The 14,608-nt window shown below is 40.1% G+C and overlaps 1 protein-coding gene across 5 annotated transcripts in view; it reads left to right on the top strand.

The window, feature by feature from the left end:
- The first annotated feature begins 560 nt into the window (after positions 1-560).
- Positions 561-14,608, top strand: part of LOC146711057 (trinucleotide repeat-containing gene 6A protein-like) — a 39,819-nt gene continuing 25,771 nt past the window's right edge. For 2 of the 5 annotated variants that reach the window (XM_085453749.1, XM_085453746.1), the window contains exons 1-3: positions 561-767; positions 2,158-2,207; positions 10,578-10,673. The gene's annotated coding sequence lies outside the window, so the exon portion shown is untranslated. Of the gene's footprint in view, positions 768-2,157; positions 2,208-9,324; positions 9,779-10,577; positions 10,674-14,608 lie in introns of those variants that run through there. The other 3 variants (XM_085453752.1, XM_085453751.1, XM_085453747.1) reach the window with 2 other exon arrangements.

The following is a 14,608-nucleotide window of genomic DNA, read 5'->3' as shown; positions in this document are numbered from 1 at the left end:
AAATAACGTGATAACTTTGGGGCAAAAACAAGCAAAGGTGTCAGAAATCTTCCTCAAAATCTTTAAAACATAATTTGAACCTTTCAAAAGTAGCATTTCGTGACATTTAATAGTTTAAATGTCACGAAATGCAAGCAAGTAGTAGCCAGGAATCTGCTGTGCCTTCCGTATAGTTTCAAAATTTTACTGCTAGACTTTGATTTTTTTCTTCTTTTTTTTGTTCCCTGTCTGGATAATAGTTGGTGTCTTTATAATCACATGTATATCTCCATGAATCCTAAATTTAGAATAAATTAATCAGTCAAGCAAAATAAATCCTACACTTTACACTTTGCATCTGTGGTGCGTGTGCCTAGATTTCTCGCTGGATGTTTTATTTGCGGGGAATTCATCGCTTATCGTGGCCTGGTTACCATTTGCATACTTTTTACACCGGAGTTTCTTTTTGTATCAGCTCAATCTGACTGTGTTTTGGCTTCTCAGTCAGAGGAAGTGGTGAATGGGTTTCCTGCCCCTCCTCCAGAAACACACACACACACACACACACGGTGAGATGTGTGTGTGCGCAGAGAGAGAGAGCGAGTGAGAGAGCGACGGGGAAACCAGAGAGCCGAGCGAAAGAAGGTTAGCCAGCCAGCGGCGAGTGAAGAAAATGGCGATCACGCAGGATGAATGCCTCCCCTCGTAGATGCTGCAAACGCGTTGAATTTCTTTAGCCTTACAGTCGGCTTTCCTTTCCACTCTGTTGCACTTTATACTTCAATGAGGTATGGATGTTTTTGTGCTGTTTTCGTGCTCAGACGACCGTTTGTTTGTGTCGAGCTAGCGTAGGTAGTGAGGAGAGCGACGGCGGCTGGTGGAGATAAGTTGAGCAAACGCTGTTGTTTAGTTAGCAATGATTAAGCTGGGGTAGCTTTTCTAACTCCTGGCGTTTGGGACTCGATTTTGCTGAATTTGTAAAAACGTCGACGGAAAAAAATAAATGCTGATGTTTGCCTGTAGATGGCTAAAACATTTCGTAGAGTCTTTCAGGAAAAAAATTGCCTTTGTAGGCGGCTTAACCTTGTGCTAACGCTAACTACTAGTAGCACTTATTAACCCTAGTTTGCCAGCTGTGCGTAAGCATTTGGTTCTGTGGTATTGCTTCTGAACTATTTCTGTTTGTTACAAAAGCTTTTCCATAATTGCTGCATGTGAAATACGACCGTGTAAGTTAACTAGCCGCTTCGTAGCGTTAGCTTTAGCACCTGAGCTAATCTGACGACGCAGGTTACTCGTCGGTAACCGGGACGGGTTGTTTTACATTTTAGGAACTTGCATATTCTGTACAGGTTTCTCCGTGACCTAAATTAACCGAAACGGGATGGTTAGAAATAATTTTGATTTGACATTGTGGGGGGGAATGGTAAACCTGCAAAGTTGTGCTACAATCGGAACCTTTAACCCCCTCTGTCGGTGGACAGACAAAAGCAGCTGGTTAGCTAATCCAGTGTAGACCTGAGCTCTGCTGGTTTTGCAGTCGTATTCCCCTTGCTTTACAACTGCGACGACGAGACTGCAAACAGCACAGTAGCATTTTATGATTTAACTGAATCGACTGTGATCTGATGCCCTGCCGGGGATGTTGTTTTGAGTTGCACTGGAAAAATACCAGGCTCGAGAGAAGCCATGTTGGTTAAGCTGCAAGTCGGGCAACAGCTGAGATAATGGCCGATCAGGACCCGAGGTGCAACTTTGACCTACAGGCGCGCGCACACCCACACACAATTTGTGTGTTTGTCTTTTTTCACACGTTCTCCAGTGGGGCCACAGCTTCGCGGAGGGAGGGGGGCTGGCCATGCATCGCCTTGTTATGCAGCTCGACCTGCATTTCCACATCAGCTAGTTGAAATGCTTTTCATATGATTAGTGCCAAATAGTCGTTTGAAGTTTGTGGCTTTAATTGAATAATGCTTGCATTTTCAGGGATGACGCAGACCTGTTGTGGTAGCGTCCTAATGTTGTCTTTACAAGCTGTTGCTTTACTGATAATAAACAAATTGTAACACACACAGCACACAAATCCAGGTTAGATTTTATCAGTCGCTGGGGGTTTTATTTTATGGCTATGGCGTGCAAGTGATTAGGCTTTTCTTATCTCTCCTCTCTCTTTCATAGATTCGGAATTGGAAGCTGTTGCCACCAAAGAAACTGAAGCATCTTAACAGGTCAGTGTGGCACCTTTAGACACACATTTCATATTCAATTGCAGTAAAGTATATTATAATAGCCCTGCAATAAATACTACATCAGCAAGATCTTTGGATTTTGAAAGCATGGAAAATAAACGGGTGTTCTTTGAATGTGTTTTCTCAGTTTATGGTGCTGTTGAATGGTTTTATGTTGTGTGTAATACCGTTTATACCCTATATAAACACATTAATGGGTGTCTCGAAACAGGGCCTGAAAATGAGGACAGTTCAAAAGCTTAACAGGAGAATTTTTGATCCTGTTCAGGTCTGCCATTTATTTGCCCATTAAACATGTGGAGTGCTCAAGGCTAACTCATGAAAGAAGCTGAAGTAGAAATGCCCATTTATGGTTGTTGTGTTGGTCGCATTTGCACACAAACTGCGACATTGCCACAGCTTCGTACCTTTTACACCAATGTAGATGGGGTGACTACCTGCAGCAGTATTTTGCTGAACTGTAGGTGTCACCACTCAGGCGAAATCTTCACACCAGCACTGGTATAGCAGGCGAAGTGGTGAAATTTGAAAGCAAGAAATTCTTATTTATTTATTTTCCCCCTGAAAACCTCATCTTACCAAAATCTGTAAATCAGCAGTAAAATAACTGTGAAAACAGACACAGTGTAAACTTATGCCGTCTCCCCGACAACAATGAGAGACAACATTTGAGTGGTCTTCTCTGTTATGTTAGTTAAAGTCCACTGTCTGGGTGCATGTGCAGTTGCTGTATTGTCATGTATACTTCAAGAACAACTCTATGTGGTCTGTTTAAAAATAAAATAAATAATAGTAATAAAAATCTTCAGGCATACTCACAGACCCTCATAGTTGCCGTCTGATGACAAAATTGACATCAGTCAGTGTGAACTTGCAAATGGGAACCATAATCAGTGCCTTACTATCCAAAACCTCTTTTTAGGGAACATGAGACATGACATGTTCCCTAAAGGTCGAATGTAGTTTTATAGCCAACTCATCAATATACAGTGGGACGAAATATCGTCCTCCTGGATCAAAGGTGCAAAACTGAAGCAGTTGTGCTAGGCCCAAGCACCAGATTACAAATGCTACAGCCATAGCTAATGTATCCTATTAGTCTACCTTTACCATTAGATGTACACACAAAATGCCAAAAAAATCCCTCAAAAACATAATCTCAAACTAGATTTGGTGGCAGCTTTAAATGCTACTTTCATGAAGGTTGTACCCTGTATAACGATATATATTGGATGACGATATAAAAACGTCTATCGTTTCATTTTACGCTATCGTTTGTTTCGTGGTGTCGCAAAATAAACTGTTTACGGCAATATTTTTTTTCATGGTTTTGATGGTCGCTGTAGTGACTATATTCATTTCTTAAAGTTCTCTCTTTCTCTTATATTTAATATAACCACACTACGGGCGGACAAGCGCCTGTTTTTATGCGTTGTCGTTAGCAACAACAACGGTAAAACCATCGCATGTCCGCTTGTTTATTTTCCACATAAACCTTTCACAATAAAGCTCAAGATCCTGTTGAGACTTTTCAAAATAAACGGAATCGCATGGAAAAAGTATTATTGACGAACGAGAAGCAAAAAAAAAAGAGCCGTCAGGTGCTTAAAAATAAACCTTAGACTCAAACGTTAGAACAGGCTTTTCCCCGCAGCACGCTGTGTAATAAATACTCACAAAGAAAATGGCGATCGTTACAACTTATGTCTAAAAATGACTAGTGTCATGCATCTGTTAAAACACTCGACTCCAGGTACACGGCGCCCAGCTGGAAACACTTCACCTACCTGAGATTCACAGAATTTACAGAAAATATAAAATTACTTGTGATTTATATCGTTATCGGACGATAGATGTTTTTTATCGGGAAATGAGATTTTGGTCATATCGCACAGCCCTAGCTAGGTGCGTGATTTTTATGTGCCTGTTGAAATGAGACTGAAACATCTGGATTCCAAGATTTATTTATTTATTTATTTATTTAGGACAGTGCATGTTAATGAACATAAATGTAAAAAAAAAAAAAATTACATGAATGTAAACATGCCAGATTATAGCCAAAGGCTAATTTCCATCTGTTGTCCTTAAACATAAAAAAAATAGACATAATTCATAAAAATTCATCATTCATTCATAATAAAAACTCCATCACCAAACTTACACATACACACCATTCTGTTCCCAAATAAAACATTAAAACTATACAACTCATACATGATCACACACTTGATTTGTCCATAACCAGTTTTTAACCTTTGCCTTAAACAAATTGAATGTCGAGCATTCTCTAATGGGTTGAGGAAGACTACTCCACAGATGGCCTCCCTTAACAGAGAGGACGTTCTGCCCAAATGCTGTCCGTCTGTGGGGTATAAACAAGTCTCCTCGGATTGTAGCTCGACTGGTCCTGCCTGAGCTTTCTTTATGCCTAATGAACTGCTTTAGTGGTGGTGGAGCAAGGGAGTGTAAGACTTTATATATTAAACTCACTCTTTTAAGTTTCACTAAGTTATTGAAGTTCAGTAATTTATAATTTTTTAACACATGACAGTGGTGGTGGGAAGTCGGTTTTTTGTCAAGTAGTTTTAAACTTCTTTTATAAATGTTTTCAATAGTTTTAAGTGTTGTTGGATAAGCAAGTGACCAGGACGTCAAACAATAGTCCATATGAGAGATGATCATTGAGTAAAAAATAAGTTTTTGCAACATTCATATTAAAATTATTACGTATATGATTAAAATTTCGATTATTAAATTTAAGTACCTGGGACACTTTATTCTTCAAGAGTCACATAAATAATGTTGGGTCTAGAATGACCCCAAGATATTTAAGTTCTGGAGCTAATTCAAGCTCTACTCCATCCAGGAATATGTTTGACTGCTTCAAGTTTAAGGGGCGTTTTGGAAAAATACATACAGACAGTTTTTGAGGTGTTCAACATTAGGCATGAGTCCTCCAGCCAGCTATGCATTAATGCTAAAGCAGCTGTAAGATCTTTTGCCACCTGCTGGACACTAGATTAGGAGGTGTGGCCTCTTAAGTGTACTTATTGCGGGAATTGGGCTGTTTTCACGGTTGCAGTGCATCCGTGCATCCCTGCATGTTTCTTGACACTAAATAAAGGACCTGTATATCTAAACAGACATTGTCTGTTCAGACTGCTGGCCCGAAGTCTTGTATAATGTCAACAGAATCACAGCAAGTGAGTGTAAATGCCTCTCTGTTCACTGACCATCACACAAGTGCTTTTAGCTTTTTCATTATTTTTTTTCCTTTTTAGAAAGCAGCGTTTCAGTGTACAAATGCAAGAGTGACGGTTAGTCGGCTTTCTAGGCACTTCTCTTTGGATGACACAGGTCCTACCTCTGTGTGGTGGGATATTAGCGGGTTGTGCATGGGTGGGTGGGTCAGGGGGACACTGGATTGGCAGCTCCTGCTTATGCAAGCACATGCAGTTCCGTTTGAATTGAATTGGTGGGTCTGGGTTGGTCTAGGCCACATTGTGCTGAGTAAGCTTTGCTGTTTTAAAATCACTAAACGAGAAGCCAGTCCCCCGATGTTTTGTGTGTGGAGAGGTGTTTGTGCAGCTCATTGTGCTGGTCTACATGCAGACACACAATAGAGCTGTGGACCACAACTGGTTTATCAATGCGTCCCAGTGGCCGTGCTTCATGTTTTCTGTTTTTTTTAGGTTGAAGTCTTGATTGGGTGCATCTTGTTTTACATTTACACTGTAAATTCTCCACCCTCCACAATGGTCTCATAGCTTTGTTAGGTGGATTGTTTGGAGATGGTTGCTAAAGCTCGTTGATGATGTTTCACATTTTCCCAGCAGTGAAGCATATTTTCCAGCTGTGTATGTGGGAGTGACTCCTACTGAAGGCATGGAAGTGGAAATAATTCATCCACTTAAATATAAACTCATTTGAATGAATCTACATGGACCGAAGATCCTGTTAAGCGTCTTTAAAATGGTGTCAACTTTTAACTTGACAACTGAGGTTTGTCAAGGCAGTTTTGCTTCGATGTCCTGAACGATAGCATCAAGTTTACAGCTGGTGTTGGATTTTTCTTTCTAGAAAGGAAAGGAGTATGAACAGTTGATAGTTTTGAGGCTCCGGTGGGGATTACATCCCTCAAGGAAGGACTGAATAAAGACTGTGAAGCACTTTCACTTTAGAGCCCCTTAGTTATGTATGAGCATAACTTGACTGAGAGAGTTTGTATACATGGACATCCCATACAAGTCTGGGATATTTATAAGTCCACCTCACTGCATTTATCCTTTTTTGTATTTGTAATCTTAACACAATGTGTAATTGGTTGTGAGCAGTGTTATTTCCTTTGGATCTGCTGTCTCGCTTCTCTTTATTTCTGACTGTCTGGGTCCCTTATCCAAATTATTCTATAAATATGTTTCACTGTTGTCTAAAAGAGTTTCACAAGCGGTTTAAGAAGTGTTAAAGCGGGAGCGCTCAAAATGAGTCACTGCTGAAATGGCCAAGTTTAGACTGTCATGTTTGGAATTTAATATGGCAGAGCTATGAAGTCCCATGAGGTTGCGACATTGCTACATTGTTGCTGTAGTGGTGGAAGCTCAGGTAGTTGACCATTGGACCTCTGAGCAATAAAGCCACACCTGTAAATGGTCATGAGCGAAAGGACCGAAACGGAGCATTTCATGAATTTGACGCGTGCAGGCTCAGACAGGGTGGCAAAGCCAGTTTTACATAAACAAGCTGTTGAGCTGCATCAGTGAAGTTTGAGTCACACTAGTATAACTTGCATTGTAGGTTATTAGAAACGAGACAGTGTTTTTATAAAACCGCAGGTCTCGTTTTATTTTTAGACTCACTTTGAGCTTTTAAAACTTCCTAACCAAATTCCTTAACTTAATATGTTAGTTAGAAATGATCAGTTTTACTGATTTCACCTATTTCCAAAAAAGGCAATAATTCAGTTTTTCTCATTTTAAACTTAAATATTTGCCTGATTACAATGAAAAACAACCCTTAAATTGAAACTCGCCCTCCCGTTACCAGCAGCTTGATTTAATATCATATTCCTCTCAAGTTACCGTGACCTGAAATGAACCCGGCCTCATTTTGACTGCATGAAACTACAGATTTAAATCAGCTCGGCTGGAAGTGCCACACCGTCCCCCCTCACAAAGCCTCTGCAGTTGGTCTGTTTGTGATGGAGACTTGCTCATTTTCATTCCCTAATTGAGTGATGGTTTTCCTGCAGGGAGCCTCCAGTGTCGAGCCTCTGTGAGAACATACTAATGCAAATTGATGCAAATGATGTCCATGTAAATTAGCCACGCGACCACCTTCTGGCTTTTGTTCTTAAGGGACAGAGAAGTGGGTGTGGGTGTGTGCTCGTATTCATCTCTGTTGTTTTAAGGCTACACATGCACTCAATACTGTCTACTCCAGCTTCACTGCATGACGACTACCATATATTAGGATGCAGTAGTCTAAAGCTAAAATCCAATTTTTGATCTCTTCCTCCTCAAAAACCCAGATATAGTTTGATTATTTTTAGTGTTACAGCTTTATTTGATAGCAGGCGTGAAGGAGTTCACTGTGAGGGCAAGTGGGTGGCAGCAAAATTTGTGCTTTACTGTGAAGCTCACAGGAGTAAAAGTGGCTTTCATCCTTTGAAAACAACTCAATGTAGCACTTCCTCTTATGGTTAACAGAGAAATTCATGAAATGGAGGTTGAATAAGGACATGTAGTAAAAAAAACAAAAAAAACAAAACACTTCCACTGTCTTGTGTACATTTCCGTAGTTAAATAAAACGTGTATCTGTTTTAGTTACTGAATTACAGCTATTGCACTTTGGTACATCTTTTCATCTGACTGCTACGTTTTAATCTCTTGGCTTCCTCCCTTTGTTTTTCTCAATATGGAAAAAATGAAGTGTGTGCTTATTAATGGAATGAGCTCTCCAGCTTATCTTATCCACTTGAAGGGAAAAAAACCAAAAAAAGACCATATTTAGAGGTCAGATATTTTGGGAGAGCAGTCCTGCTTCAGCAGTCGGCTGACGTGTACGTTACAGTAAAAATTACAGCTTTTTCTGTCTGAAATTGTTTGTGGCACAGAATGAAAATAGCTCTAAAGTGTATCTTGTGGACAAAACAAAGTAAATGTTGATCTTTTCAGACTCAAAAGAATCCTGACATTGTGGTTTTATTATAGCGTATGAAGTCCTTCAAGTCAGAACGAGTCGGACTGGCTTATTCACAGCCTTCCAGTAATTTCTTTATTAAACAAAGTTTAATAAATTCTTCAAACACCTAAAATCATTCCAGTTGTAGTTTGCATATGCTTAACTTTATAAAGATGGAGCAATGACAAAAACAACACGTGACTTTCTGACTAACACGGGAGGATGGTTCTCCTGTAACTGTCCTGATTTATTACAGTTTTACATTAACAGACTCATTAAAGGAAACTGAAAGCACGTGGTCAGTGTGCTGAAGTAAGGAAGAGGTGCAATTTATGACACATTAGGGTATTTTCTCAGCAGTTGTTGTGGAAGACTGATCTAACTGAAGAATGCTGCAGTTTTGTTAAAGTCAGAAATAAGATGTTTGTTTTTCTTTTTTTGTTAAATCCTCACTTGGCTCGTGTGTTTCTAGACTATTGGTCAAATAAAATGAACAACATTTAGGAAATGTTTCTGTGGTAATGTGTCAGTCTTTGAATGCAGTCTGTGTTGTCTTTGCTATGTTAATAAAACATCTTGTTCAAACTTTTTGCCTTTTTCTTTCCCTCTTCTTCTGACTGCCTGTTCTTCTTTATCTCCTTCTGATTCGGTGACTTGTCGCGCCTCCTCCCTCTGTCAGCTGTAGCCGTCGGGGGGGATGGGCAATTGTTGGCCCATTCATAAACAGATGCTGTCTGTAGGGTCTATGTGTGCTCTCCAGGAGGGCCCCCACCATGCCCCGCCGCTGCTGCTGTTGTTATTGAACCTAGAGCCATCTGCTGAAGCACTTGATGGTTAGAAATAAGTGAAGGAAGGAGGGGGGGGGGGGGAAGTGTGGGAGCAGAGAGGAAGGGGTTGTGGGTGAAGATGGGAGCAAACACAAAACCCCCCCTCAAAATCCATAAGTCAGTTAACTTGATTAGAAAAGGTTAGAGTAGACAATTGATTTCATTTAAATGTGCTGAAAAGAAAAGTTCAGGAGAAGTCTCACATTTAGGATTTGAAGTTGTCATGTACAAGAGCAATACATGCCGTTCAGACTAGTGTAATTCCACACCAGCCTCTAAAACACTCAACACTGTGTGCATGTCATGAAGATGTTATACAGATCAGATTCTGCTCCCAGCAGTAGCAGTGTTTGCCACAGAATCGGTCTCAGTAGTAGCGCGGCTGGGTGCATGTGCGCCCACACTTTCATACATTAAATAACACCATATAGCCTATACGTGGCAAGAGTAAATAAAGGAGAAGGAACCAGTCACATCTCCAATGAGTGTGTCGTCGTATGGAAAAGCTCCAGCGCCAACGTGTTGGACCGCATCTGGGGAAGGTAGACCGTTTGGTTTGCAGTCTCAGAAAGCTACAGCAGAGCAGTACCAGTTTCTGCTGCAGCTTCTGGTTAGAGCGGCCCAGGCTCCCAGTAGGACGCTACAGTCAGCAACTGCAGTGTAAGACCATGGCATTGGAATACGTCCAACCATGGGACACAAGACTGGAAGGTGGTGGTGGCTGGTTAGCAGTCACTGAACTATCATATCTATCGATCTATCTATCTATCAGCTTGGCTTCACTGTAAATGTGACATACTTTAACTGAAAATCTACCATTTTAAATGTTTGTTTGTTTTTTAGTAAACCTGGTGATTTAATGCTTTTTAAATTATTTTACAGATTTCACTTTTTTTTTTAAATTTGCGATTAAATCGGAAACGAGGTGCCAAACTATATTGTATATCAATGCATCTGTCTTGTTTGTGTGTGCCCGTCTGTGTAAAGCGGAGGTAAGTGCTGTGCGCTAATCTCATTATTGGATTAGACTGAAGCCTGTAGCTTTCTCCTGCGGCCTAAATGGCACACCCACCAGGGCCAGTGCTGCTTAACTTAACACTCTCTGAGCAGGAAACCAGGATGACTACAAAACTACAACACAAACTATACTAATTAAAAGATGTCCCAACATCAGGGTTTCTATTTTTGATGATTCTTTTGAAGTGATATAAAACTAAGGATGACAGTTTTGTTATTTGTACATTTGGGAACCCGGGATTATAGGTTTTTGTGTAATAAAATAACCCTTTTTTGTGTTAAATAAATCATTGACAGAGAAACAATGTCTTTTGTTGTCCACAGGGAACACACCCACAGAGGGAAGAACAGTGGATGGAAGAGAGAGAGAGACGGAGAGTGTGAAAAGGAAGGAGGATAAGGTACAGGACTGGACAAAAGGTGAGGCGTGGTGTCAGGAATTCTTTCCTTTTTAAAAAAAAATTGATTTCAAAATAAAAATAACCAAAACCAGCTTATAATTTATTTACATTCATTTGTATAAAGGATATCTGTAAAATTACGAGACACTTCCACTGAAAGTATTGCAGTTTCCCACTGCCGGGCCAATTTGTGTTGATTTGATATTGCAGAAGTACGTTCTCTGTTAGGAGCCCATGTGTGATTTATCAGTGCCTGCTTCTTCTGAAAGCTCGCATAGAGCCATTTCTCTGTATTGAGCAATGTGCCATTAAAAAGAAGCAAGCTCTCTGTGCTCAATAGGCAAATTTTTCCTAAGCACCCAGTGCAATTATGCGTAGTATGATTGATATTGCATATCAACAGAATTCTACTTCAGGTAGTAGAAAAGGTTCACCATAAACTTAATAGTTTCACAACCCCGAGTGCTGCAGTTCTGTGTGGTTGTGGTTGTCTCCTGTCAGGAGATAATAGAAATAAGCAAATATCAGCTTAGACAAGATCTAACCCACTTGTTCATTTCTAAAATTGTTTCAAAGTTAATAATTAAATTTCAGCCTTATTTCCCCTACATTTCCCTGCCTGCTTTGGGTTCTAAAGGTTTTTCTGTCCTTGCTGTGTAGTGCTTTACTCCAGTGACAGTGCTGGTGTACTTTGACTTGTGACGTCGGTGTGTTTTCCATTTGAATTGCTTTTAGTTTCCACTGACTCCTGTTAGCACGGTTCTACTACTGTTACAAGTAAAACTACTGTCATGGCTACTGTAGGCAGGAAGTTTGATAGTGTCAGTCTCTGACCTTGACTATGTCTTTCAGTGCGTCTCTCTCTATTAGTTTTCACTCCCCTCTGCCATCCTGGATATGTAGTTCCCTCTGTTTCTTGGTATAGTAGATGCAGTACTAAATAATCTAGTTCAGAATTTAAGCTCTGTAATGACATGCTCTGTAAAAGTGCCACCACTTGTTGTTCCTAAATAAAGGCCATGCGTTGATGACACAGAGAGGGGGGACATTGCCTTGCTGTAACTGGAGTCTGTAGGAGGACTGGCCCTGACTCGCCAGGTTAATCACCAAATATCAGGGGTGTAACTTCGCTGAAATGACAATATAAATGACAAGGTCTTGTGTTATAGTTCTGTGTATGTGTGTTGTGAAGCTAAATATAGATTGTACTATTTTGTAATGGTTAGGGGAAAATAGCTTGGGTAGTGCCTTTATGTAATGTTATGCTAATTAGCCATGTGCTCATGTTGCTTGGGCTAATTGTGTGTAACCCTGTGTTTAGTGGTTTGACTGCGTACCTTAAGCACTTTCCAGTTCTCATGGCAGGCTTTTTACTGCATATATAGATTTTCTTTTTTTTTTTTTTTAAGTATGCCACCCACAACAGTGGTTTTTGGTCCCCCCCCCCCCAAAAAAAAATCACCAGTACTGTAACTAAATGTTTTTAACCAGATTTACTGAGGCTTAAATACATTTTGGTTTATAATGCAGCCAAAAATATATAGGCTAACATTTTTTTTTTTTTTTTTTTTTTTTTTAAATTAACTAAATATGAACTAGTCGTGTTTGCATGTCTGGTGGCTCCCAAAGGCCCGTTTTAACTCTGGAAAAACCCTGTGTAATAATCGACATGAAAATGTAACCAGATGCTAGTGCAGTATTGTAATTGGTATGATTAAGCCCATGATTGCTCTTTGGTATATCACAATGGCTGCTGTTGCACCAGATGGACAAAGATCCTACAGTTTCAGAACACTGCAGGAGTTTAGTTTTGAGACACAACTTGGCACAAGATGACAAAGCAAATCATGCCGAGCTTCCAGAAGACTGAAGAAAGTCTCCTCGCTGCCGAGGTTCAAACACAAGCTTGAAAGGGAAAATCAAACACTGTTGACTAATTTTATGCTGTTTGTAGTGTAGATAAAACCTGGGTGTGGGTGGATATGTTAGAGTAAAATCAATTGGATGACTAAATTATGGACAAAATGACTGAGTCATATGCAAAACCTGAAGCTGTTGCTTTTAGTTGGCTGTTGGTCTGACCTTGATGAGAGTGGGTGCCCCTCCAAACTCCTCCCAAAGTTGAAGTACTAGTGGTGGATTGTGACGACTGTCCTTATCTGCTTCTGCACACACTCCTGCTGCACATGGCAATCTCACACACATGTTGTTTTGAAAAAGAGATGGACGAACACGACTCAGTCACATCTGCACTTATTTGCTCAGTCCTTCTCATGCTCACCTCACATCTGTCATGCTTACCTTACGCCAAATGGGAGAATTGAAGCAGGAAAGATGCAGATCGCTCGCTTGCATTTGCTGGGTCTCTAGGCTATTTATTAACAAAGGGCTGTTGGGAGTTGAGAGACAAGGGCATGTGCTCCCAGCACTGGCGTCATCTTGCTTGGACAAGCCCAGAGGAATTGGGAGTGTTTTGAAGAATGTTGCCACGACAACAGGGTCTTCCCTAACAGAAGAGTTTTGAGCTCCAGGAAATTTGGGAGGATTTCACCTGAAAATAATCCTTGAACACAGATTTCAAATGGAAAATAATTTTCCAGGCTGTAATAATGCACTTTGGTAGTGTTTATGTTACATCTGCTGTTAAACAAGAAGATGAATGAAATTATCGTTCTGTAATCAAATCTCAGCTCGTTGTATCTGATAATGCAGAGCATGCCTGGGACACTGAACACCACTCAAAGCTCAGGAGTAATGATCTCTATCGACCCTTTTCAGCCATACTAATTCTAAAGAGTGAAAGAGACTTGTGCTCATATCTTAACCTCTCGTGACCCGAGCACTTGTTTGGTTTGCATTTTCATCTCTATTGCATATTTGTGATTGGTTGGACCGCAAATATATAAACTACTATATCTTTAAGTAGGTAGTCTTTGTTTTGGTATGTAGTTGTTGGACACTTAAAAGTATGTCCTCGTATGGGGGGACAATTGCTTTATTTTAGAAGAAAACAATAAGGTCAGCATTGCTTAATAATGTATAAGATGCAGAAAATCCAGAATGTCATGTCCCCACATGAGGATGCACGGTCTCAAGGGGTTGTTGCTTCCAAAGAAAAATATCTGCTGGAGAGATGCATGCCCATCAGCAAGGTCACAGATGATGTCACAGCTCAGATAGCTGCTAGTCTGTCATGTTTGATAAAAGCAAATATCAAATGAGCTATAGGGCTGCCACAAACGATTATTTTGATAGTAGACTAGTCACCGATTATTTTTGCGATTAGTCGACTAATCAGATCATCATCCATTGGACGTACAGCTTATTGCACCAGCAGCATCTGGTCTTATATAACTATCATTAGCTTACAGCTTGAAGTGTTTGTGCTAACTAAAAATAAAGACAAGATGGTAGTTTATTAATTTTTAATGAAATTTGCAGATTGTTTCGGTGAAGTTTAATAAACTCCTTGCTTTCTAAAATATAACAGGACACCGGAGTATATTCTCCAGCGTCTCACACTTCTGATAATCAGCTGTCTGCTTGACAGTTTTAGCTGTGCAAAAACTATAACTTTAATCTCAGCCAAACCGATTTACTCAGGAACAAATAAAATACTAAAGAAAGCCAAACAATAACATTTTTAAGTTATCTAAGTGACTTATATATATGTTTAACCTGACTAGCGAAAGACGGCGGTGGGTTTGAAAACGATTTGCCGGGAGTCCGGTGTTCTCACGGCTCTAGTTAGCCTTGCCCCCGCCTAGCTAACGAGCTAGTGGGTAACAGACGTCTCCGAAAACGTCGGAGCGCTTTTGAAAATATGTGGTGTCTTGATAAACTGAGCAGATATTTGAGGTTTACACAGCTACATTCTCGCCTGAAAATATGTTAAACGTTTATTTTGTGACCCAGAAAGAATAATAAGAGTAAAGTTAAAACTACTAGCTGCCG

This window comes from Copadichromis virginalis, linkage group LG4, assembly GCF_057382275.1.
Source record: "Copadichromis virginalis isolate Kocher_CV1m ecotype Utaka linkage group LG4, C_Virginalis_male_GT1.1, whole genome shotgun sequence".
Lineage (NCBI taxonomy): Eukaryota > Metazoa > Chordata > Actinopteri > Cichliformes > Cichlidae > Copadichromis > Copadichromis virginalis.
This window is presented reverse-complemented; position numbering and strand designations above follow the sequence as displayed.